The sequence below is a fragment of the Oncorhynchus nerka genome, linkage group LG10 (assembly GCF_034236695.1).
Source record: "Oncorhynchus nerka isolate Pitt River linkage group LG10, Oner_Uvic_2.0, whole genome shotgun sequence".
Taxonomy (NCBI): domain Eukaryota; kingdom Metazoa; phylum Chordata; class Actinopteri; order Salmoniformes; family Salmonidae; genus Oncorhynchus; species Oncorhynchus nerka.
The window spans coordinates 96,010,626-96,037,483 of NC_088405.1; the positions used below are offsets into that span (position 1 = coordinate 96,010,626).

At 41.1% G+C, this 26,858-nt stretch overlaps 2 long non-coding RNA genes across 2 annotated transcripts; both read left to right on the forward strand.

Moving 5' to 3' along the window:
• The first annotated feature begins 7,057 nt into the window (after positions 1 to 7,057).
• Positions 7,058 to 10,264, forward strand: LOC115136258 (uncharacterized). The gene is made up of 2 exons (XR_003864590.2): positions 7,058 to 7,634; positions 9,683 to 10,264. It is a non-coding gene; the product is annotated as an uncharacterized LOC115136258 (long non-coding RNA).
• A 12,581-nt stretch (positions 10,265 to 22,845) lies between these two features.
• Positions 22,846 to 26,186, forward strand: LOC115136503 (uncharacterized). Its single transcript, XR_003864639.2, has 2 exons — positions 22,846 to 23,055; positions 25,691 to 26,186. It is a non-coding gene; the product is annotated as an uncharacterized LOC115136503 (long non-coding RNA).
• The last annotated feature ends 672 nt before the right edge of the window (positions 26,187 to 26,858 follow it).

The window sequence follows — 26,858 nt, forward strand, 5'->3', positions numbered from 1 at the left end:
CAAAAGTATTCATTACATTTTGAATGCTTAGCAGGATGGGAAAATGGTCCAAATCGAATTTTATTAGTCACATGCGCCGAATACAACAGGTACCTTACAGTGAAATGCTTACTTATGAGCCCCTAACCAACAATGCAGTTGAAAAAAAATACGGCTAAGAATAAGAAATTAAAGTAACAAGTAATTAAAGAGCAGCAGTAAAATAACAATAGCGAGACTATATACAGGAGGGGGTACCGGTACAGAGTCAATGTGCAGGGGTCCCGGATAGTCGAGGTAATTGAGGTAATATGTACATGTAGTTAGAGTTATTAAAGGGACTATGCATAGATGATAAGAGTGCAGCACGGTACAAGGGGGGTGGGGGGGCAGGCAATGCAAATAAAATAGTCTTGGTAGCCATTTGATTAGGTGTTCAGGAGTCTTATGGATTGGGGGTGGAAGCTGTTTAGAAGCCTCTTGGACTTAGACTTGGCGCCCTGGTACCGCTTGTCATGCGGTAGCAGAGAGAACAGTCTATGACTAGGGTGGCTGGAGTATGGCAATTTTCAGCGCCTTCCTCTGACACCGCCTGGTATAGAGGTCCTGGATGGCAGAAAGCTTGGCCGCAGTGATGTACTGGGGCGTTCGCACTACCCTCTGTAGTGCCTTGCGGTCGGATGCCGAGCAGTTCAAATCAAATTTATTTATAAAGCACTTCTTACATCAGCTGATATCTCAAAGTGCGGTACAGAAACGCAGCCTAAAACCCCAAACAGCAAGCAATGCAGGTGTGGAAGCACGGTGGCTAGGAAAAACTCCCTAGAAAGGCCAAAACCTAGGAAGACACCTAGAGAGGAACCAGGCTATGAGGGGTGGCCAGTCCTCTTCTGGCTGTGCCGGGTGGAGATTATAACAGAACATGGCCAAGATGTTCAAATGTTCATAAATGACCAGCATGGTCAAATAATAATAATCACAGTAGTTGTCAAGGGTTCAACAAGTCAGCACCTCAGGAGTAAATGTCAGTTGGCTTTTCATAGCCAATCAGTAAGAGTATCTCTACCGCACCCGCTGTCTAGAGAGTTGAAAACAGCAGGTCTGGGACAGGTAGCATGTCCGGTGAACAGGTCAGGGTTCCATAGCCACAGGCAGAACAGTTGAAACTGGAGCAGCAGCACGGCCAGGTGGACTGGGGACAGCAAGGAGTCATCATGCCAGGTAGTCCTGAGGCATGGCCCTGGGGCTCAGGTCCTCCGAGAGAGAGAAAGAAAGAGAGAATTAGAGAGAGCAGACAAATTCACACAGGACACCGGATAAGACAGGAGAAGTACTTCAGATATAACAGACTGACCCTAGCACAACGACACATAAGCTACTGCAGAATAAATACTGGAGGCTGAGACAGGAGGGGTCAGGACACACTGTGGCCCCATCCGATGATACACCCGGACAGGGTCAAACAGGCAGGATATAACCACACCCACTTTGCCAAAGCACAGCCCCCACACCACTAGAGGGATATCTTCAACCACCAACCTACCATCCTTAGACAAGGCCGAGTATTGCCCACAAAGATCTCCGCCACGGCACAACCCAAGGGGGGGCGTCAACCCAGACAAGAAGATCACGTCAGTGACTCAACCCACTCAAGTGACGCACCCCTCCTAGGGACGGCATGGAAGAGCACCAGTAAGCCAGTGACTCAGCCCCTGTAATAGGGTTAGAGGTAGAGAATCCCAGTGGAGAGAGGGGAACCGGCCAGGCAGAGACAGCAAGGGCGGTTCGTTGCTCCAGAGCCTTTCCGTTCACCTTCACACTCCTGGGCCAGACTACACTCAATCATATGACCTACTGAAGAGATGAGTCTTCAGTAAAGACTTAAAGGTTGTGACCGAGTCTGCGTCTCTCACATAGGTAGGCAGACCATTCCATAAAAATGGAGCTCTGTAGGAGAAAGCCCTCTCTCCAGCTGATTGCTTAGAAATTCTAGAGACAATTAGGAGGCCTGCGTCTTGTGACCGTAGCGTACGTGTAGGTATGTACGGCAGGACCAAATCAGTGAGATAAGTAGGAGCAAGCCCATGTAAATGCTTTGTAAGTTAGCAGTAAAACCTTGAAATCAGCCCTTGTCTTAACAGGAAGCCAGTGTAGGGAGGCTAGCACTGGAGTAATATGATCAAATTTTTGGGTTCTAGTCAGGATTCTAGCAGCCGTATTTAGCACTAACTGAAGTTTATTTAGTGCTTTATCCGGGTAGCCGGAAAGTAGAGCATTGCAGTAGTCTAACCTTGAAGTAACAAAAGCATGGATTCATTTTTCTGCATCATTTTTGGACAGAAAGTTTCTGATTTTTGCAATGTCCTTTGTCTTGATCACATTGAGGGAGTGTTTGTTGCCCTGGCACCACACGCCCATTCTCTGACCTCCTCCCTGTAGGCTGTCTCGTCTTTGTCGGTGATCAGGCCTACCGCTGTTGTGTCATCGGCAAACTTAATGATGGTGTTGGAGTCGTGCCTGGCCGTGCAGGTATGAGTGAACAGGAGAGGACTTAGCACGCACCCCTGAGGGGCCCCTGTGTTGAGGATCAGCGTGGCGGGTGTGTTGTTACCTTCCCTTACCACCTGGGGGCAGCCTGTCAGGAAGTCCAGGATCTAGTTGCAGAGGGAGGTGTTTAGTCCCAGGGTCCTTAGCTTATTGATGAGCTTTGAGGGCACTATGTTGTTGAACGCTGGGCTGTAGTCAATGAATAGCATTCTCACACCGGTGTTTCTTTTGTCCTGGTGGGAAAGGGCAGTGTCGAGTGCAATAGAGATTGCACCATCTGGTGATCTGTTCACACACTTATCAAGAACATTTCTACTGCCTCTGATCTGGCGGACTCACCAAACACAAATGCTTCATTTGTAAATGATGTCTTTGTGTTGGAGTGTGCCCTTGGCTATTCATACATTTTTTTTTAAATCAAGAAAATTGTGTCATCTGGTTTGCTTAATATAAAGGAATATGAAAATATTTATACTTTTGATACTTAAGTATCAAAAGTAAATGTAGTTGCTAAAATATACTTAAGTATATTTCAAACCAAATACTTTGACTTTAACTCAAATAATATTTAACTGGGTGACTTTCCCTTCTACTTGAGTAATTTTCTATTACGGTATCTTTACTTTTACCCAAGTATGACAATTGGGTACTTTTTCCACCACTGCGATGATCCTTTTGTAAGAGAAATTACAAGATTATGTTATAAATACTGTTATTGCATTTAATGATTGTTTTGTGCAACAGAAGAGGGTTCTTAGAACACTGTCATCTGTGTGTGTTCTACTGAGAAGGGCTTCTGGGGCTTAATGCTGACAGAAGATTTATGATGCCTTGGGTGATAAATCTTAACAAGACCGCATTCCATAGCATGAGTTGATGTTTATATTCTGAGGTACCAGGGTCGAGATGGCTGCAGTTTGAGGGCTAGACCCTGGTTTCTACACATAATGAGAACAGTCTTTTACACCAGATACTGTCCGCGGTGAATTATTAGTGTCTTTCATACTATTCCTAACCTTGTGACCCATTCCATATATCTGTTGTTTGTCATGAACATTCAGGAGGGTGTATCTTTGGTTTTTAACATGTTTACTAAACTGCCTGCAACCTCTATGACCTTTCCTCCACCAGTGTAGTAGGCCCTAGTTATCATGTTAGCCTCTTGCTCTTGTTCCCATAGAAACCCTGTTGTACACTTATTCGCTACCACATTCATTTCCTCCCTAAGTTGCAGCGATGAATTTGCTGACCGTGTCTTATTTGGACATGTATGGTCAAACAAGTCACTACTATTTTCAAATTCTAGTTTTATCCTTTTATTACCTGTCCTCCTAAACCTGAGCACTCACCTTGTCACGTCTTCTCCTGGTCCTGCTCCTTCTATGCGGCACTCGACGTTGCCGGTTTACTAATCACTGGCTCTGACAACCATCATTATGCACACCTGGCAACATCGTTATGCGCACCTGTGCCTCATTATGAGATACACCTGGACTCCATCAACTTCACTGATTACCTCCTTTATATCTGTCACTCCCTTAGAATCAATACTGCGTGGGGAATGGAACTATGTTTCATGTCCAGACCCTACTCTCGCTTTGTCTTGTATAGCTCCATGTTCATTGCACTATTAAACTCACCAGCTGTACTCGACTCATAGCGTCTGATACACCACATTCTATACCTATTTTAGTTGTGCGTTCCTCCTTTAGTAAATAGTTTCTACTGTTTCGTTTAGCGTACACATATAATTTCCTTGCGCAATATTTGTATATTTTATCCCTGTTTTAATGCCCCACACAAAACAAGCAGGACCCTACAGCAAAAGCAAACAACAAACGAAAGCAAAAAACTTTAAACTACTCATCCAATCCTTTTGCTTCAGCGTCCGACCTCTGCTCTCCCCATTCAAAATGTTTCTTTTTGTAAGGATTCCAGGGATCCCTTATCCCAAATTTATTTTTGGCACCTCTAGGTCACTGAAGGCATCTACCAGGATTCCTTTAAGCCCTTCACTGGTAGCCTGGCGTGTTGGCCTAGTCACAGTGAAGCCTGTGCATGCGTCAAATCACAATTTTAAAAAAACGTATTAACCTAAGATACTTCCCCATAGGACCGGACTCTTTGTTAGTAATCCTGGAGACCACATTACTCCTGACAAACGTCACACTAGAACTCATTACGTACCCAATGTAATGAAAATAAGTAGTGTTTCCCTGATGCATGGCTCATCACATTGGCTTCTATGTGACTTGTCTCCTTTTTGTACCTCAACAGCTGGGTCAACACTCCCTCTGCACATACACAGGAGCGGCAGGTAGCCTAGTGCTTCGAGCGAAAAATTGCTAGATTGAATCGAGCTGACAGGGCAAAAATGTGTAGTTCTGAACAAGGCAGTTATACCCACTGTTCCTAGGCTACCATTGTCAATAAGAATGTGTTCTTAACTGGCTTGCCACGTTAAATAAAGGCAAAATAAACATTCTTGAGGTACAAGTCTTTTTCCCCTGGGATCTATTTATCCACCACCTCCCATCATTAAACAAACTTCCCCCTTGCCATCTCTTGGTCCTCTGTCCATGTGCCCTTTTGGTGGGCCTTAACACTATTATATAATCCCCAGATTTTAGTATACCTGCTATTTTTTTTCCCATGTGGCCCTAGTAATTCCTCTATTCATCCCCTACAATGGAATATCTTCAAATACTATTTCCTGTACATATTTAGAATCCGTCACTATTTCCTGTACATCTTTGTCACGCCCTGACCTTAGAGATCCTTTTTATGTCTCTATTTTGGTTTGGTCAGGGCGTGAGTTGGGGTGGGTATTCTATTTTCTGTGTTGTGTATTTCTTTGTGTTTGGCCGGGTGTGGTTCTCAATCAGAGGCAGCTGTCTATCGATGTCTCTGATTGAGAACCATACTTAGGCAGACCTTTTTTCCACCTGTGTTTGTGGGAAGTTGACTTTGTTTAGGGCACAAAGCCGTTGAGCTTCACGGTTTGGTTTTGTAGTGTTTATTGTTTTTTGTTTGGCGTCATTTTGATTTAATAAAGAAAATGTACGCTCACCACACTGCACCTTGGTCCTCTCCTTTCAACAGCGGTGACAATCTTGTTGCTTCTAACAGGGCTTCTACTTCTCCTACTTGTGCTGAGCCTCTGGCTCTGCTAATGTCTCCACTCTTTCCTTTAATTATGTAACCCCATCCAGCGTTTATCTTATTTCCATCAGTACAGTGCATTTGGAAAGTATTCAGACCCCTTGACTTTTTCCACATTTTGTTACCTTACAGCCTTTTTCTAAAATGTTTTTTTTTATGTACCTAATATACACACAATACCCCATAACGACAAAGCAAAAAGTTATTTTTATTTATTAAAAAACAGAAATACCTTATTTACGTAAGAAATTCAGACTATTTGCTATGAGACTCGAAATTGAGCTCAGGTTTACCCTGTTTCCATTTATCATCTTTGGGATGTTTCTACAACTTGATTGGTTTTATTTAATTTAATCCATTTTAGAATAAGGCTGTAACATAACAAAATGTGGAAAAAGTCAAGGGGTCTGAATACTTTCTGAATGCACTGTGTGTAATGAGACATATTTATTCTCTTTAGAGTGGTTTATTGGCATTTTAGAGGTGATAAGTTGGACAAATCGGGTGAAAACAGCAGAAAACGTACTTCTCTTCAGGACATGAAGCCATTTCTTCAAAAGTTGTGGGTCCTTGGGTAGGCCGATGTTAGCTTCCAATTGTTGTTGGAGCCAATGGCGCTATTCAGTTTGTGTTTGAGTTACTACTTGTCATCTTCGTTGTCTTCACCTAACATCACGCTCTTCAATTCACTCTCCGCGCGACAACTCAATACTACAGACAATTAGCTGATTCCTGCCAATGACTCCCTGGCGTCAGTCGTTACTATGGCAATTTAAAATGGCGCTGACCATAGCTCAAATAAATCTTGTTGACGATCAAAATACTAAATATAGAGATATTTTTATGTTAAATATATGTTTAAGATTAGTGGATTGAATACATCTATTATACTTACTTCCTAAAGTGTTTCCATTCCCCTTTAAGTGATGCTCTGTTTCTGGTATTTTTCATGATTTAAGAATGTTATATGATGTAGGTCCTATTGGAATTTATTTCCCAACTGAAGGTCTAGGGCCATTATTCAAGGTTTGCCAATGATTACATTGTTATTCATGTAGGTACAGAATAACAATCAACTTACTCTGCAGTAAGGACATTGTAATACAGTTTATATTCACCTTCACCCATCAGTGCATGGGCATTGTACTGGAGTTGTACTGTACTCAAAGTAGCATACAAAGCAGAAATACAATGAATCAGATCAACTTCATGACCACCAGTAGTCTACTGTAGCAGTCTGTATCCACTAGGACGAGCTGTCTCCAATGTTACAGTATAACAGCCAGAGACTGACTTGTAATGTAATTTACAAGACGAGTGTTGGGGTGGTTTTTACAAGAAAGAGAGATTTGGTCAAAAACAGTATGAAGATAGGGTAAAACTGCTTATTCAATAGAAATCCCGGATAGCAGTTGTAGGCGATGTCATGGCGACGTTGGCTAGCAGAGCTCATCCGTAGAGAAGCAAGTCATCGGATCTAATGTTCGTCTCACGCCGAACTGCGCATGTGCACGCCGTCAACTCAAAGGCACTGCTTCGATATAAACTTGTTTTTGACAGAAAATGAATAAGTGTCAGTTCATCACTTTCACGAGGTTGCTGTAATAACAGGTTCAACTACTTAAGAAATTGTCTCGAATCTTGGTTTTGCCTTTTGATTTCGAGAAAATGAACAACTAATGAAGATGTTTTCACTTCTCTCATTGACTTCTCAAGCCCCAAACCCCGGCATGTTCTGTTTACTATTTCAGAAGCGTTCCTGGATGTCTCGCGGTGTTGCGCCTCTGGGGTTAGAAACTCTGTGATTTGGTCTATAAAACAGGGTGTAACACCCGGTCTACATCTAGGTAGAGACACATATACGTATGTTGTATACCTGGCTCCTATTTCGAACATCTACTTGTAATTTTGTCTGGTTGACATCCATTAAACTTCGTTAACTTAAGGTAGGCTACTAACCCTTATTTCATTTCAACTGTAGGCTTAAATGGTTGCTTAGCAAAACCTTTACTGGGCAATCATTAAAGCTACAATCCGTATTTGGTGAAACTGGCACGTCCGTTTGGGATATTACAACAACGAATAAGTTACTTTGAACAAAGAACACTTTTTTCCCATCGTATATCAATACAACAACAAAAAATACCAGAAACGGACGCTCCTCTCCTCCGTTTCGTCACTGAAACAATATCAAAGGCGCTGGCGCTGTTTCACCAAATGTAGATTCTAACTTGAATTGATCTTTGAGAAATAACATTGTCAGTGCCTCCAGTTATTGTGGTCTACAACTGAGGGATGGGGCTAGGGAAATGTAACCCCTCTCAAATTATAAAGTGCTCTAGATGCCAGGACTGACAGTCCATGATATCTGCATTATAGTTTTAACCATCTTTTGAATCAATACATTGCTTTATAACATTTACAAACAAATAAACATTTATTTCGCTTATTTTGAAAGCCGTAATGGCATCAAGTCTGTTGTTAATCAACATTCTGCCTTCCAGAAGCCACCTTTATTCACCTATAAACTATCAAAAATCTATCAAACATTAGTTCAATCAGATGTGGTCAGAGAGAGAAAAGAGACATTCATTAAAGGATGATTCCCTGTAGATCTTGTACCTCTTGTAGCGCCATAAGGAAACGTTCTAACGTTGTATGCCCTCAGACTTCTAGGACCTATGAGATAAAGTCATGTGTAACTTCCACAACTAAATGAGTTATTTATATGCTAGTGTTCTTGTAATGAGAAATAGTTTGGCAAAACATCTCGCGCCTTGAAAGTACGTATTGGAGAACATAAATCCACTATTAGACGTCAAGATATCACCTCGCTAGTTGAGAGACACTTTAGAGAACAATCATTCTATTAATGAATTGCGTTGCGTTGGGATCAAAAACGTTCATCCACCAAGTATAGGTGACCATGACGATAAATTACTACAATGAGAAGCCACGTGGATAAATAAATGACATTTATGTATCTCCACACGGTTTAAATGAAGACTTAGATTTCCCCACATTTAGACTGCTATACAAGAACACTGTCCATATCAGACTTTGCATATAATTTCAACATATCCAACATATTTCTTAACGGCTTTGCCTTTGTGGTGGTCTTTTTTTTTCATGAATTGACATGAGTGGGGCGATTTGATTTGTGAGTTGCCCATCAGGCCAGCCCCCATACCCTATAATTCTGTATTTCTTTGTGATTGTAGCATGTTTTCAGGTAGACCACAGAAGCCACATCCCTGATTGGCAGATGAGTGGCAACCCTGATTAGAAGCACCTGCTGCTCATCGGTTCTCTACACATGTTGTTTTGAATTAGAATAAAGTTGTACCTAAACACTGAAGAAGGCTGTAAAGCCGAAACAGTTGTGTAATGCACTCCCTGATGCAGTGAAAACAATTAAACAAATTGACTGATCTTTATGCTATAATTTACTGAAGCATTTATTGCGACTTCAAAAGCACTGGAACGCAATCACGTCTTATTTACACCTTCCACAACTTGGAAAGAGATTCAGAGGAAGACAACATTACTACTTTACACTCCCAGCACCATTTCACTTGAACAGACAGATGAGGAAATAGATTTTCACCATCAATGTTCTTCTCCAAACTTTATTTAACTTGACAAATCAATTAAGAATACATAATTTACAAATGTTTATTTACAGTGTTTCAAGAGTAGAAACAGAGAGGCTGGTGGCAGTTATATTGTCTTAAGGTATTTAAAGAAATTACAGAATTAGCCTTGTTTGACCATCCTGTTTAGTCATGCTGGTGGGTCAGTGTTGAGATGCATGTTTGATCACAAATACCTTAGCTTCTACGGAGCCTAAGAACACTTATATAAAAAAATGTAGTCGAAGCAGACACACACATTTTCTTCAGGAAACAGTACCAAATATACAGTAAAACATTTGTTTCCGGGAGCAAAAGCATTCACTGTCTGTTTTTGGTTATTTTCATATCTTGTCTCTAAGAAAGTCAGACCTACAAGATCAACAAGAGAATGGGTAGCGATAAATCAAAAAACCGAGCGGATAAGGCAGAGAAAGACCTCAATCAAGCCAAAACGGAAAAAAAGAAAGTGAAGAAGGGAAAGACGACTGAAAACGATTACAACCAACTCCTTGCTAAGAACGTGAGACTGGAAACAGAACAAAAGATGGAAGAAGAACGAAGACAGGAGCTCAAGAAGGAAAGACTACAATTAATGGAACACAATAGACAGCGAGAGAAAGATGAAAGGACAAGAATTAAGCAGGAAAAGGAGATTGTAAAAGGAGATCAGAACACTGTATAAAAAAGGGAATAAACTGTTTAATTGATCCACAAAATGTATTATTGAACAAAGCACACAAACATTGTAAACTTTTAATATCCACATTTGCACTGCCTGTTTTATTTCCCTCATTCTGTGGTTAAGTGGCGAGTGGTTTTATAACCCTGTTAGCCGTCTTTTGGTTTTGTTTACCTGGCTGCTGCCACCAAATGGTTTTCAAACCAACGCCTGTCAATATCTGAGAATCCTCTGTAGCTTTGCAATAAATAGATTCTATTGATGCCTTGTTGTCTGATCTCTTCTCTGACACAACAAAAATCCAAACAGTTTATTCAGGATGTATTTACATTCAACTCTGATAGGCCAGCATTTAATGCAAGGCATGCTTTATATAAAATGTACATGCATCTTGACCAGACGAAGTATGTTGGCCAGTGGCGTCATTAGGCCTGGGCTTCCGGGGCTTCAGCCCTGGATATATTTGGTCCAGTACCAACACTTTTGATGGTATTATTATTATCAATATTATTAAAAAATATATACATTTCAGTCTGAGTTTTCATAACCACACATCACTATGCACATTTGAATGACTAAAATATACAATCCAATATACTTTGCTAGGCAGTAGCAGGAACTGCAAGAAGCCCCTGGTGTGACTCAGTGCCTGCTGTGATTGGTTGAGATATAACAACACAGTGGACCGCTCCCGTCCCTTGACCCCACCCCTACAGCCCCGGTTAGATGTCAATCCCATCACTCAGTAAAATGCCTCAACACAGCAAATATGGATACTCCAGAATTTCTTCCGAAAGGCAAATAAAGTGAGCAGGTTTGAGGCAGTAATGAATGCGGTAGAACAGCCAGAAAGTCAAAGTGCAGAAACAGAGCCACAGGTTTGGTGGTAGCTAACTAGACTCCATCAGCATAAGGGTAGGCTAATGCTAATAAGTTAGCGCTCAGTATCCTAAGCGAGTCTGAGTTATTTAACAGTATATTTAGTGAATGGGCAAGCTAAGAATGTTTATATAAATCATGAAATTAGGAAAAGTAATTATTTCCAGCGATTGTATTGCATGGGTTTAGTTTCTGAGGCTAGCTAAATAAAAAATTAAAATGAAGAGATGAGCAAATGTTTTTCTGACTGAAGCACATATGAAGCACATATGTTCTGACAGTGACACAGTGCCCCCTTGTGGACTGAAGCTGAACTTTACTACAACATATTTAACCCTTTTTAAAATGAGCAATTTTGGTGGTAGAACTGATGAAATTAACTGAATCATAGGTCTTAACTTCTCATTCTACAAGTAAACATGATTGGCTCATGTCTGTTATTTCCATATAGGCTATGTAACTATTTGAGGCGTTCTGCATTAGCATCGAATAGCCCCGGCGATACGCAACTTTTCAAGGAAGTCAGGAACCAATATACTCAGTCAGTTAGGAAAGCTAGAGCTAGATTTTTCAAACAGAAATTTCCATCCTGTAGCACTAAAAGTTTTGGGACACTGTAGTGTCCATGGAGAATAAGAGTACCTCCTCCCAGCTGCCAGCTGCACTGAGGCTAGGAAACTCTGTCACCACCGATAAATCTACGATAATCGATCATTTCAACAAGCATTTTTTTCTACGGCTGGCCATGCTTTCCACCTGGCTACTCCTACCCCGGCCAACAGCTCAGCACCCCCTGCAGCAACTTGGCTGTTGACTCTGCCAATCACTCGATAAAAGACAGTACTGTGCAGCCGTCTTCATCGACCTGGCCAAGGCTTTCGACTCCGTCAATCACCATATTCTTATCGGCAGACTCAATAGCCTTGGTTTCTCAAATGACTGCCTCGCCTGGTTCACCAACTACTTCTCAGATAGGGTTCAGTGTGTCAAATCGAAGGGCTTGTTGTCCGGACCTCTGGCAGTCTCTATGGGGGTGCCACAGGGTTAAATTCTCAGGCCGACTCTTTTCTCTGTATACATCAATGATGTCGCTCTTGCTGCTGGTGATTCTCTGATCCACCTCTACGCAGAAAACACCATTCTGTATACATCTGGCCCTTCTTTGGACACGGTGTTAACAAACCTCCAAACAAGCTTCAATGCCGTACAACACTCCTTCCATGGCCTCCAACTGCTTTTAAATGCTAGTAAAACTAAAGGCATGCTCTTCAATCGATTGTTGCCTGCACCCGCCCGCCAGAAAAGCATCACTGCTCTGGACAGTTCTGACTTATAATATGTGGACAACTACAAATACCTAGGTGTCTGGTTAGACTGTAAACTCTCCTTCCAGACTCATATTAAGCATCTCCAATCCAAAATGAAATCTAGAATTGGCTTCCTATTTCACAACAAAGCCTCCTTCACTCATGCTGCCAAACATACCCTCGTAAAACTGACTATCCTACCGATCCTTGACTTCGGCGATGTCATTTACAAAATAGCCTCCAACACTCGCCTCAGCAAACTGGATGTAGTCTATCACAGTGCCATCCATTTTGTCACCAAAGCCCCATATACTACCCACCACTGTGACCTGTATGCTTTCGTTGACTGGCCCTCACTGCATATCCATCGCCAAACCCACTGGCTCCAGGTCATCTATTAGTCTTTGCTTGGTAAAGCCCCGCCTTATCTCAGCTCACTGGTCACCATAGCAACACCCACCCGTAGCACACGATCCAGCAGGTATATTTCACTGGTCACCATAGCAACACCCACCCGTAGCACACGATCCAGCAGGTATATTTCACTGGTCACCATAGCAACACCAACCTGTAGCACACGCTCCAGCAGGTATATTTCACTGGTCACCATAGCAACACCCACCCGTAGCACACGATCCAGCAGGTATATTTCACTGGTCATCCCCAAAGCCAACACTTCCGTTGGCCGCCTTTCCTTCCAGTTCTCTGCTGCCACTGACTGGAATGAAAAGCAAAAATCACTGAAGCTAGAGTCTTATATCTCCCTCTCTAACTTTAAGTGTCAGCTGTCAGAGCAGCTTACCGATCACTGTATCTGTACACAGCCCATCTGTAAATAGCCCACCCAGCTACCTCATCCCCATATTGTTATTTATCCTCTTGCTCTTTTGCACCCCAGTATCTCTACTTGCACATCTATCACTCCAGTGTTAATGCTAAATTGTAATTATTTTTGCCTCTATGGCCTATTTATTGCCTTTACCTCCCTGCTCTTCTACATGTACACACACTGTACATTGATTTTTCTATTGTGTTATTGACTGTACGTTTGTTAATGTGTAACTCTGTGTTGTTGTTTTTGTCGCACTGCTTTGCTTTATCTTGGCCAGGTCACAGTTCTAAATGAGAACTTGTTCTCAACTGGCCTACCTGGTTAAATAAATGTGAAATAAAATAAAAATAAAAAGAACTGCCCATTATTAAATTGAAATAATTATTTTAATTATTAATTAAGCTACTTACTTTTTCTATTGTTGCATTGCAGAGAGGTGAAGTAAGCATTTCATTGCACTGTGCTCCATGTTTATGACAAATAATCAAACTTGAATTTAGACCAGGGGGAGGGAAGCCAGATAGAGGGGAAAAGATGGCCAGCCTTGTGGTCATATTGTACACTGAACAAAACGATGAAAATACATAGGCCTTTAAATTGTGTCCTCAAATGTTTTGTAATCTAAAAATCTCACATTAGCTGGTAGAACTGTCGAGGTCGTACAACTCATTCCGTTCTATAAGTACATTTGGCTTATATTCATAAAGCCTAGGGGGCTATGTAAATTCTTATCTGTCGTGTTTGGAGTTGTGTTGCGCTGTTATGTGAACACTTGCATTTTTCTTTAGTTCAGTTAACCTGGTTGTGTCAGTATAGTAGGATACTAGGATAGGGCTGTAACGGTACAGGTATACTTACCAAACCGTTCGACATGGGGACCTTGGTTCGGTCCGCACTGTGAACCTGAATGAATACTAAAAACATTTTAAAAATAATAAAAACGCCATGCCTACGCTGCGTTGAATGCCATGTGAGTTAAGATGAAAAAACATTGTAGGTTATTCTGTTAAAACAACTACAATTTATGCGCACATTGTAATCAAAATGTGAATGTTAACTGACGGGTTTGAAACGCTCCTTTTGTGAGGTGCAGCCGGGAACTCTGTAGATGGTGAGTGGTGGGATTGATAAACCAGAGTTGGAGGATCCTCCATCGTATAAATCTCCCGTTTGATCTGCCGTTTGGGAACATTTTGGTTTCACTGTCGATTACAACAGCGATGGACAGAGTTGTGGATAATATGTTAATATGTTCTCTACTGCTCAACAAGAATCGCCCAGAGTGGCGCGTGTAGCTTGTCGGCCAATCACAAGTCATCAAAGTGCCACTACAGTCATAGAGCCTCCGTGTGGTACTAAATAATCATATCGGATGATAAATCTTCCAGCTATGACAAGCTACAAATTAGTATTCTTGCGCAAATCGGATTGTTATGGTTGGTTTCTATTTCTCCCTGCCTCCATCTTCTGCCGGTGTACTGCCGCCACCAACTGGACAGTTTGAAAACCAAAACATTTAAATCAAATAATGTCGTAAATAAATCCATATGTAATAGTGAAACTAACTTAATCCATCCCAATAAAAATAGTACATTGCCAAAACAAACAAAACTCCCACTTCCTTCCTTCCTTCCTTTTTAATTCTCCAGATCTCCCTTCTCAGGCTCTATGACCTGAGAGGGATGGTACGTCTTGTGACAATATTGCATGTAACTCCTTCGCTGAGAAATCTTTCAGCCCTGGGAACCGCTCCGCTGCAATCACTATGATTTCTATCTTCCTGGACCTCTTCTCCACCTTGGAGGTGCCATTAATTACCACAGCTATAAAGGCCAAAAGTCCACCTTCTTAATCCTTGCCATTAATTACCACAGCTATAAAGCACACAAAGTCCACCTCCTTAACCTTTAAAATGTCCGGATCCTGCTGGTGAAAGGAAACCCCTGCTTCCTGCAGTGTAGGCCTATCCACCACCATGGACTCTTCTGATGCACCATTCAACCCTCAACCCTTTTCAGCTGCTGCTTATGAAATGCTCTGTACAACCCTGGCTTTGGCCACCTCATTCTCTTTCACCCTTCGGAAGATTCAGAAGATGTGGCTCCATGGTTCCAGCGTTGGACTAGTAACCGGAAGGTTGCGAGTTCAAATCCCCGAGCTGACAAGGGACAAATCTGTCGTTCTGTCCCTGAACAAGGCAGTTAACCCACTGTTCCTAGGTCTTCATTGAAAATAAGAATGTGTTATTAGCTGACTTGCCTGGTTAAATAAAGGTAAAAAAAAAAATAAAATTGAAACACGTCACATATTCATTATTTTTATAACATTGTAATAGGATCTTTTCCACAACTAGGACATCTCGGTTTCTCCCTTCTGAAAACACTTGCTACATGACCAAAAGCTTTGCAACACTGCATTGGTCTTTGGATAAAAGCTCTGACTCTGTAGTTAATACATTAACTGCACTTGAGTAGGGAGAGACTCCCTATCAAAAACCGGGCATCCGACGGGCATCAATCACTCTCTTCAACATCTACGTCCCACAATGCCCCAGATATTACCCCCTTGATAGGTGCCCTGCTCCTAAGAGACACAAACAGACAACGCACGGTATCTCTGTGCATTCAAATTGCCATCGATAAAATGCAATTGTGTTCGTTGTCCGTAGCTTATGCCTGCCCATACCATAAACCCACCACCACGGGGTGCTCTGTTTACGATGTTGACATCAGCAAACCGCTCGACCACGTGACGCCATACTTGCTGTTTTCCATCTGCCCGGTACAATGGAAACTGAGACGAAAGTGAAGTGAAGTGCATACCTCTCTAGCGTGCCAGTGGCCATTGAAGGTGAGCATTTTCCCACTGATAATGTCTCGATAAATAAATAAGTACCATCAAATATAAGAATTACACAAAGTAGGGATCTTTATTTTCAGAGGGGAAGGATGTGAACCTGTTCAATGAGAGATGAAGGAACATAATGTGACTTTATATAATGTTAATGAACAAAGAATGAGAATGATTAGGGTTAATATTATAAATTCCAATAGCACGAGATGATAAACTAATAATTTTTACATTTACATTACATTTAAGTCATTAAATGAATACATTTCATGTATAAAACAACAATATAGCACCAACTGACCTTTGAACTCTCACTCCATCACATACACTGAGTACTAACAGTTATGAACCCCTGCTCTTTCCATGACCTTTGCAATAACATTATGTTTGATTACATGGAAATGATGTCCATTTCCTTGGAACTGTGTTTAAAAATGAGGTTGCATGAACACGAAAAAAATAACGAAATTCATTTGATTTTGAGAGGAAATGTCTGTGTCTTCGGCCCTCTGAAGTCAGTCTTCACTACCAGCCCTACCACCGCTGGGCCTGGTGCTGGGGGATGTTGTCATAGGCAAGAAACACTTCTCCGCCATGCAGCACCAGCCCTACCACCCCTGGGCACCTTAAATACATCAAGGGTGGGTTCAGGAAGGCTGGGATTTTCCCCCTGAACCGGACAGTCTATGACCACATCCAGTTGGTGAGGATCACAGCAGCGGCCCCCCCATCGCTGCCCCCACAGCAGTGACCACCGCAGCCCCCAGGGTGGGTTCCCCATGAGGAATGGTGGAAGAATAAAGGATCAGGGTGGGTTCCCCATGAGGAATGGTGGTGTCACATCTGCGCCCACTGGTGTTCATCCGGTGTCGTCCTAACCTTCAGTTCTCCCCCTGTATTCTCTCTCTCTCTCTCTCTCTCTCTCTCTCTCTCTCTCTCTCTCTCTCTGTGTGATTGTGTGGTTGGAGACAGGTGTGCTGGAGTGAGAGCAGATTCCTACCAGCTGCAAATCGTCCCATAAATCAAGACCTCTACATATACTCATTCCGGCCACCTCCACTCTGCCAGATCGTAATCTCTGCTCAGTCAGTTATCACTCTAGCCGTTTGTCTATTCTCAAGATCCTGCTGCTCTGCTTTGCTCGTTTTCCTGCCTTACACCATTTTCGTCCTCTCCTTGCAGTTACCTCTCTGGCTCCTGTCTCCTGTTCCACATCTCATCACCAACCACCTTCCTCTGGATCTCACCACCATTACCTTGGATTCCCTTCAGGACCTGTTCCCTGTTCTACTCAGCCAACTCCAACCCCCATCTCCACATCTCACCACCACTACCTTGGATTCCCCTCAGGACCTGTTCCCCTGTTCCACTCAGCCAACTCCAACCCCAGTCTCCACATCTCACCACCATTACCTTGGATTCCCTTCAGTATTCCCCTGTTCTACTCAGCCAACTCAACCTCAGTCTCCACATCTCACCACCATTACCTTGGATTCCCTTCAGGACCTGTTCCCCTGTTCTACTCAGCCAACTCCAACCTCAGTCTCCACATCTCACCACCATTACCTTGGATTCCCTTCAGGACCTGTTCCCCTGTTCTACTCAGCCAACTCCAACCTCAGTCTCCACATCTCACCACCATTACCTTGGATTCCCCTCAGGACCTGTTCCCCTGTTCCACTCAGCCAACTCCAACCTCACTCTATACTCCTGGTTTTTGCAACTCATCTGAGCTACCCCGGTTTTGCACTCCCCATTTCTCTGTGATCGATAAACCTTTTTGTGCATTCATCCCGGCTTCCTCTTCTGCCCCCCCCCCCCCTTCGCTCATCGTAACAGGTGGAAGCAGAGATAAAGGCTCAGGATGGGTTCCCCATGAGGAATGGTGGAAAAAAAACGAGATTTTAGGATTAAGGGAAAAATAAATAGAAGCAGTGAAAAAAGTAGGAGAAAAAGTCAGGCTGGCAATACCCCATAATGACACAGCAAAAGCAGGTTTTTAGACATGGTTGCTAATTTAAATAAGCAAACTGAAATAAAACATTTATATAAGTATTCAGACCCTTTACTCAGTACTTTGTTGAAGCAACTTTTGCAGCGATTACAGCCTTAGGTCTTCTTGGGTATGATGTTACAAGCTTGGCACAACTGTATTTGGGGCATTTCTCCCATTCTTCTCTGCAGATCCTCTCAAGCTCTATCAAGTTTGATGGGGTGTGTCGCTGTACAGCTATTTTTAGGTCTCTCCAGAGCCGTTCAATCGGGTTCAAGTCCGGGCTCTGGCTGGACCACTCCAGAACATTCAGAGACTAGCCCCGAAGCCAGTCCTGCGTTGTCTTGGCTGTGTGCTAAGGGGTGTTGTCTTGTTGGGAGGTGAACCTTCGCCCCAGTCTGAGGTCCTGAGCACTCTGGAGCAGGTTTTCATCAAGTATCTCTCTGTACTTTGCTCAGTTCATCTTTCCCTCGATCCTAACTAGAGGACGTCGAATGCGGGAGGGGAGGAGCGGGAGTAGACATGACAGATGCACTGGAGTCAGTAGTTACTATGGCAATTAAAATCGGAGCTGACCAAAGCTCAAATAAATCTAGTTGACGATCAAAATATTAAATATAGAGATGTTTTTATGTTAAATATATGTTTAATTTAAAGGGGAATGGAAACACTTTAGGAAGTAAATCTAAGAGATGTATTCAATCCATTAATCTAACCTCATAGTCCACCAATGCCGGATCCGGTATCGTGACTAAGGCTCAAGCTCATTAGCATAACGCACAATGCGAAAAAATATTCCTAAAAATATTTACCCTCCACACATTAACAAGTAAAATAGCTCAAATGAAAGATAAACAAGTTGTTTATCTACCCAGCAAGTCAGATTTCTAAAATGTTTTACGGCGAAAACATAGCACATATTTATATTAGATCACCACCGAAACAAAAGGCAATCGGCGGCCATTTTGTCCCAGAAAAAATAAAATTTTAAAGTAGGATTAAAAAATAAATAATTCACTAACCTTTTGAAAATCTTCATCAGATGACAGTAATATTACATGTTACACAGTACATTTAATTTTTTTTCAATAATATGCTATATAATATCCATAAATCTCGGTTGACGACATTTAAAAAAAAACATGCTACTCAAATGTCAGGAGAAATGATGATAGCTCCGACAGATAACGTCAGATAACAAGCAATAAACATGACTAAATATACATGTTCTACATATTTTTACAAAGATACACTTCTTCTTAATGCAACCGCTGTATTACATTTCTTTTTAACGTTACAGACATCGTTCACTTGGCTATACTAGGAGTCGGCGCTCCGATATTAGCAGTACGTTTGGAGTCCACAGAAACCCAAAATAACCACATAAATATTCCCTTACCTTTGATGTTCTTCCATTAGAAGACGTAGAAGGAGTCATACTTACCCAATAAATCGTTTGGTTTCACGTTGCGTGTCCCTGTATTAGCATATGCTAACTGCTTCAGCTGAAATGCATCAAAAATGACTTCTGGTCCAGCACTCTTGCGCACCAAAACTTCCAATTTACATATTATATGTCGATTAAACTGGTCAAACGATGTGCAAAATCGAGCTTTATGCTGTTGTTAGCATGTAGAACAAAGGACAGCGCTAACAGACAAACCGGCTTCAATTTGTGTATCTTGGAAAAGACCGTTCCCCAAATCGGCCGCACGCAATAGAGTGCCCGGTTTTGAGAGGGACACGCGGAATTTCGCGCGCCAAAGGTGCAGGGCTCGTGCGATTCTCACAATGAACGTGCCATTTGAAAGCAGACATCGCGCTGAACTGATAGAGACTGTTCCTGGATCCGTAGCTGCCTGGGAAGGGTGTTGGCGATGACGTCAAAGTAGACCTAACTTTTCTATTGTTGACAGAGTGTTTGGGAGAATGGCTCTCCTGAGAGTTCTGCTTTACATACAGACATAATTTAAACGGTTTTAGAAACTTTAGAGTGTTTTCTATTCAATAATATTTTTTATATGCATATATTAGCAATTTTGGGAAAAAATCTTTTCAGTTTACTATGGGCACGCACTTTATCCAACGGGGGCAGTATAGAGCCCTAGGCTTAAGTGGTTAACCTCTAGTGACTCCCCATCCCGCATGAGGGAGCGTAATCATCGACTGACACTAATTAGCATAACGCAACGGACATAAATATTCCTAGAAAATATTCCTATTCATGAAAATCACAAGTGAAATATATTGAGACACAGCTTAGCCTTTTGTTAATCACCCTGTCATCTCAGATTTTCAAAATATGCTTTACAGCCAAAGGTAGACAAGCATTTGTTGTAAGTTTATCGATAGCCTAGCATAGCATTTTGTCGAGCTAGCAGCAGGTAACTTGGTCACGGAAATCAGAAAAGCAATCAAATTAAATAGTTTACCTTTGATGAGCTTCGGATGTTTTCACTCACGAGACTCCCAGTTAGATAGCCAATGTTCCTTTTTTCCAAAAATATTATTTTTGTAGGCGAAATAGCTCCCTTTGTTCTTCACGTTTGGCTGAGAAATCGCCCGGAAATTGCAGTCACGAAAACTCCGAAAAATATTCCAAATTAACTCCATAATATCGACAGAAACATGGCAAACGTTGTTTATAATCAATCCTCAAGGTTCCACCGGGACAATTGGTTTTCTACCTCTGTATTTTACGCGAGAATCACTCTGGGAGCCATCAGGTTACCAGTTGGATCAAAATACTAAATATAGAGATGTTTTTATGTGAAATGCACATGTTTAAGTTGGTGTTACAACTGTTGTTATATTTATTTTTATGTTAATATTGCTGCTTTATACAGTAATTTACTAACGATATGTAGTTTATACAATTACTTATTTTGTGCTTTTGGAAGTTGTAGTATAAACCCTAATCATTCTCATGCGTTGTTCATTAACATTATGTTCCTTCATCTCTCATTGAACAGAATCACATCCTTGCCCTCTGAAAATAAAGTGCCCTACTTTGTCCAATTCATCAATTAAAACTGTATTTATTTATTTTTCAAGACAGTGTCAATAGTGATTGTAAAGTGAATTACTTGTGAGTTCATCAATACAGTAGTTAATTCAATCCCTAAGGAGTTCTTTTGCGTCGTCACTGCGAGCCATCATGACTCTCAAAAGCCGCGACACACAGTTAACTTGTGAAGCAAAGGTCAGCGCCGCCCTAAAACCCCTATTCAAATTCGCCACAAACCATCAAATAGGTACAGTATGTTTTGAGACATTAAATAAACTCTTTATAGTGTTTTATTGACATTTTACAGGTGATAAGTTGGACAAATCGGGTGAAAAAGCAGTTTCCCCACACGCCATATCTTCCCCTTCCACTATGGCTCAGTAGCCTTCGCTTTCCCCTGCGGCATTTTTAAAAGACCCGGAGAAGCTCCATTACCTACTTCAATCATGCAGAGATGGGCAGCGTGGAGGTCTCGTTGTGGACTTCGCTGGAAAGGGGAGAAAATGTTTGTTTTTTTAACATTACAGTTGACTTGGTAGCATTTCATTTTAGGGGTCTAAAATAAGGTCAAGTGTATGGAGCACTGTGATGTACGGAACACCGTTAGGTAGCAGTGGCTCTAGCTGGTACGTCCTTTCTCTTCAGGACATGGGGCCACTTCTCCCAAATGTGTGGGTCCTTAGGTAGCCGATGGCAGCTTACTGAGCAATTTTTTTTTGTGGGGGAGTTTGGCGCTATACAGTTCGTTTGAATTACTAACTGTTGTCATCTTCGTTGTCTTCACCTAACCTCACTCTCTTCGATTCAGTCTCCGTGCGACAACTCAATACCGCAGACAATTAGCTGATTCCTGCCAATGACTCCCTGGCGTCAGTCGTTACTATGGCAATTTAAAATGGTGCTGACCATAGCTCAAATAAACCTTTTTGACGATCAAAATACTAAATATAGAGATATTTTTATGTTAAATAAATGTTTAAGATTAGTGGATTGAATACATCTATTATACTTACTTCCTAAAGTGTTTCCATTCCCCTTTAAGTGATGCTGTGTTTCTGGTATTTTTCATGATTTAAGAATGTTATATGATGTAGGTCCTATTGGAATGTATTTCCCAACTGAAGGTATAGGGCCATTATTCAAGGTTTGCCAATGATTAAATTGTTATTTTGTACCTATATGAATGTCAATCAAAACTTACTCTGCAGTAAGGACAATGTAATAAAGTTTATATTCACCTTCACCCATCAGTGCATGGGCATTGTACTGGAGTTGTACTGTACTCAAAGTAGCATACAAAGCAGAAATACAATTAATCAGATCAACTTCATGACCACCAGTAGGCTACTGTAGCAGTCTGTATCCACTAGAGCAGTGGTTCCTACCCAGGGGTACTAGGACGTCTGGGGGTACTTGGCCTTTCCACAGGGGGTACCTGAGAAGACTCATGAGACCATAGGCTGACTGTTAAATTGCACACGAGGGAGTACTTCAAGAGTAGAGGATAAACTCTGTCTCCAATGTTACTCCAATGTTACCACAGAAGCTGACTTTTACTCATTATATGATTTACTAGAAGAGTTTAGATGTGGGGTGGTCACGTGTTTTACAATAAAAATAGATTTGGTCAAAGACAGTACAGTATGAAGATAAGCTAAAACTGCTTCTCTCCAACAGAAATCCCGACTCCTGACTAGGGGATGTCATGTCGACGTTGGCTAGTGAGCCCGTCAAATCAAAGGCAGTCTTTCGATATAAACTTGTTTTTGACGAAAATTAAAACGTGTCAGTTTATCACTTTCACGAGGTTGGCGAAATAACATGTTCAACTACTTAAGAAATTGACTCGAATCTTGGTTGAGCCTTTTGATTTCGGGAAAATTCATAACTAAGGAAGACATTTCACTCTCATTAACTTCTCAAGCCCCAAACCCCGGCCTCTTCTGTTTAGTCTATTTCACAAGTGTTCCTGGAAATCTTGCGATGTTGCGCCTCTGGGTTTAGAAACTCTGTAATTTGGTCTATAAAAGAGGGTGTCAGACGCCAGTCTACATCTTGGTAGAGATTCATCTCATACTTTCTGGCATATCATTGGCTTCTATTTTGAACTATTTTGTTCTATTGTGAACATCTACTTGTGATTTTTGTTTGGTTGACATCCATCGGCAAACTTCGTTGACTTAAGGTAGGCTACTAACCCTTATTTCAACGGTAGGCCTAAATGGTTGCTTAGCAAAACCTTTACGGGAAATCATTAAAGTTAGAATCTGTAGTTGGTGAAACTGGCACGTCCGTTTGGGATATTACAACAACGAAGAAATTACTTTAAACAAATACGTTTTTTTTGTTCGACATCTGACATCATTGCAAAACAAATTCCCACTGCCGGATGCTTCTCTCCTCCGTTTCATTACCAAAACAATATCGCTGCCTTGTTTCACCAAATGTCGATTCTGGTTTGAGTTGATCTTTGAGAAATACTACACAAATCGTGCGTTTCTCCACTTATTGTGGTATACAATTGAGAGATGGGGCCAGGGAAATGTAATCCCTGCTTTTAATGTATACTGTAACGACCCTGTGTTTATAAGCGCGGAAATCGACCATGCCGCTTTTGCGGCACCGTAGATAGCGCGACGGACCTCGGGCTAGGCGGTCGAGGGTTCGAGACCTGCTCCCTGCTGTTTCATTACAATACATTTACTTTACATTTACTAATAATGGAGTAAAATCAGGGTTTATGTGGGGTTCTAATTGGGTATTTAAGTTATATTCTTCAAAAATGTATGGTTATTCTGTGTCAATTTAAATGTCCAAAAAGGTATGTACCAATCCGAGACTAGCTTTTAATAACGATGATAATTTACTGAACAAACGGGAACCATCGCGCTCTTCCAGAAGCTTTGCTAGTGTATAAAAACAGCAAAACAACAAAAAGATTCACACTCAAAGTTGTCGCATAAAGCTTACTTCATTATTCAATAGTTTTTATTATTTTCACTGCATCAGGGATAGCGTACACAGACGTTTCGGCTTTACAGCCTTCAGTGTAGGTACAACTTTATTTGAATTCAAAACAGCGTTTGTAAAGAACAACAGATGAGCAGCAGGTGGTTCTATTCAGGGTTGACTCATCAGTGATGTGTATTTTCTGCTCTACCTGTATACAAATTAGTTACAAAGAAACAGAATTATAGGGTATGGGAGCAGGAATGAAGTGCAACTCAAATCAATCGCCCCAGGTGTCCGCTCACCTAAATACATCGTATCAATTCACAAAGGACATCAGGTAAAGCCGTTCATAGATATTTGGGTCGAACTCATAAACGATAAGGTCTGATATGGACGGTGTTCTTGTTTTACAGTCTAAATGTGGCGTATATGAAATAGGTGAAGTCTAATGCTTCGTTTACACCACGTGGAGATACAGAATTTAATGTATATATCCACATGGCTTCTCTTTGTAGTAATTTGTTGTCATGGTCACCACATATATGTGGATTAACTTTTTTGATCCCGACGCAACGCAATTCATTAATAGAATGATTGTGTTCTGTGTTCTATAAAGTGTCTCAACTGGCGAGGTGATATTTTACTTCTAATAGTGGATTTATGTTCTCCAATACGTACTTTCAAGCCCCGGGATGTTCTGCCACTATACATCTTATTACAATAACACTTATATACAGTACCAGTCAAAAGTTTGGACAAACCTACTAATTCTAGTGTTTTTCTTTATTTGTACTATTTTCTACATTGTAGAATAATAGTGAAGAGATCAAAACTATGAAATAACACAAATGGAATAATGCACTGTGGTAACCATTTTTTAAAAACAAATCTAAATATATTTTATATTGAGTTTCTTCAAAGTAGCTACAGTTTCTTCTGTTTTTGTTGAGATGTATTAATTAACTGGCTTCTGTTCAAGCCTTTAACTTGTTTTGGATCTTTATCAAGCCAAATATCTGGGTGTCCTCTAACGCAAAAACGCTCAAGGAGAGAATTTGATTGTCTATCATATTATTCCTGTCTGTGTACTGTATCCCTGATGGAGTGAAAATAATCTGTATATAATAATTTACTGAAGCCTAGCTAGTTTGAGTGTACTGAATTACTATTGAGATTTAGAAGCACTTGAACGCAATCATGTTGAATTTACACATTCACCAACTTGGAAAGAGACTCAGTGGAAGACAGCATGACTACTACTTTATACTCCCAGCACCATTTCACTTGAACGGACAGATGAGAAAATATCTATATTTTTTCACGAACAATATATTTGACATTTTTGTTAAACTTTATTTAACTAGGCTAGTCAATTAAGAACACATTTACAAATGTTTATTTACAGTGTTTGTAGATTATAAACAGAGGCGGTTGTTATATACTTTTTATTTATTTTTTTACCTTTATTTTACTAGGCAAGTCAGTTAAGAACAAATTCTTATTTTCAATGACGGCCTAGGAACAGTGGGTTAACTGCCTGTTCAGGGGCAGAATGACAGATTTGTACCTTGTCAGCTCGGGGATTCGAACTTACAACCTTTCAGTTACTAGTCCAACGCTCTAACCACTAGGCTCAAGGTATTAAAGAAACAAAGTTAGCCTTGTTTGACCATCCTGCTAAGTGGATCACAAATACCTTAATAGCTTCTACTGAGTCTAAGAACCCACGTTTATCAAAACAAAATGTAGTCGAAGCTGGAACACTTTCTTCAGAAAACAGTACCAAATATACAGTACAAAAAATACTGTTTCGAGAGCAAAAGCATTCACTCTCTGTTTTTTGGTTATTTTCATATCTAATCTCTAAGAAAGTCAGAGACCTACAAGATCAACAAGAGAATGGGTGGAGATGCATCAAAAGAGCGAGCGGATCAGGCAGAGAGAGACCGCGATCAAGCCAAAACTGATAAACAGAAAGCGGAGGAGGAAAGGAAAAAGACAGAAGAGGATTACAGGCAGCTCTATGCTGAGAAAGTGAGAATGGAAACAGAACAAAAGATGGAAGAAAAACAAAGACAGGAGCGCGAGAACCAAAGACAAAAATTTATGGAACACAATAGACAGCGAGAGAAAGATGAAAGAACAAGAATTCAGCTGGAAAAAGAGATTGTAAAAGGAGATCAGAAAACTGCATAAAATGTATCCACATATTAAGAGACAAAGGCATAAACGGTTAAATGATCCACATAATGAATTATTGAACAAAGCACACAATCATTGTATACCTTTTAATATCCACAAAAACAATGTCTGTCAATATCTGAGAATCCTCTGTAGCTTTGCAATAAATAGATTCTATTGATGCCTTGTTGTCCGATCTCTTCTCTGACACGTCACACCTGACACAGAAAAATGTTTATTCAGGATTTATTACATTCAGTATTTACATTCAACTCCCTTATAGGCTGGCTTTCAATGCAAGGCACGTTTTCTGAAAACATGTATCCATACCCAGTATGTTGGCCAGTGGCGTCATTAGGTCTGGGCTTCCGGGGCTTCAGCCCTGAATGTTAATGGTCCAGCCTCGACCATTTTGATGGTATTTCTAACATTCCAGTCTGGTATGAGTTTCCATAACCACACATCAGTTGTGCTATGCACATTTGAATGACTAAAATAAACTATCCAATATTCTTTGCTAGGCAGTAGCAGGCACTGCAAGAAACCCCTGATGTGACTCAGTGTCTGCTGTGATTGGTCGAGATTTCACAACGCAGTGGACCGCTCCCGTCCCTTGACCCCACCCCTACAGCACCGGTTAGATGTCAATCCCATCACTCAGTAAAACACCTCAACATAACACAACAAATATGGATATTCAGAATTTCTTCCAAAAAGGCAAAAAAAAAATTAGCGGGTTGAGGTTGAGTAGTGAATGAGGAACAGTTAGAAAAGTCAGTGTTGTCAGATGTCAGATGTTGATAGAAGTCATGATATTAGGAAAAAGTCGTTATTTCCAGCAAGTGTATTTGATGG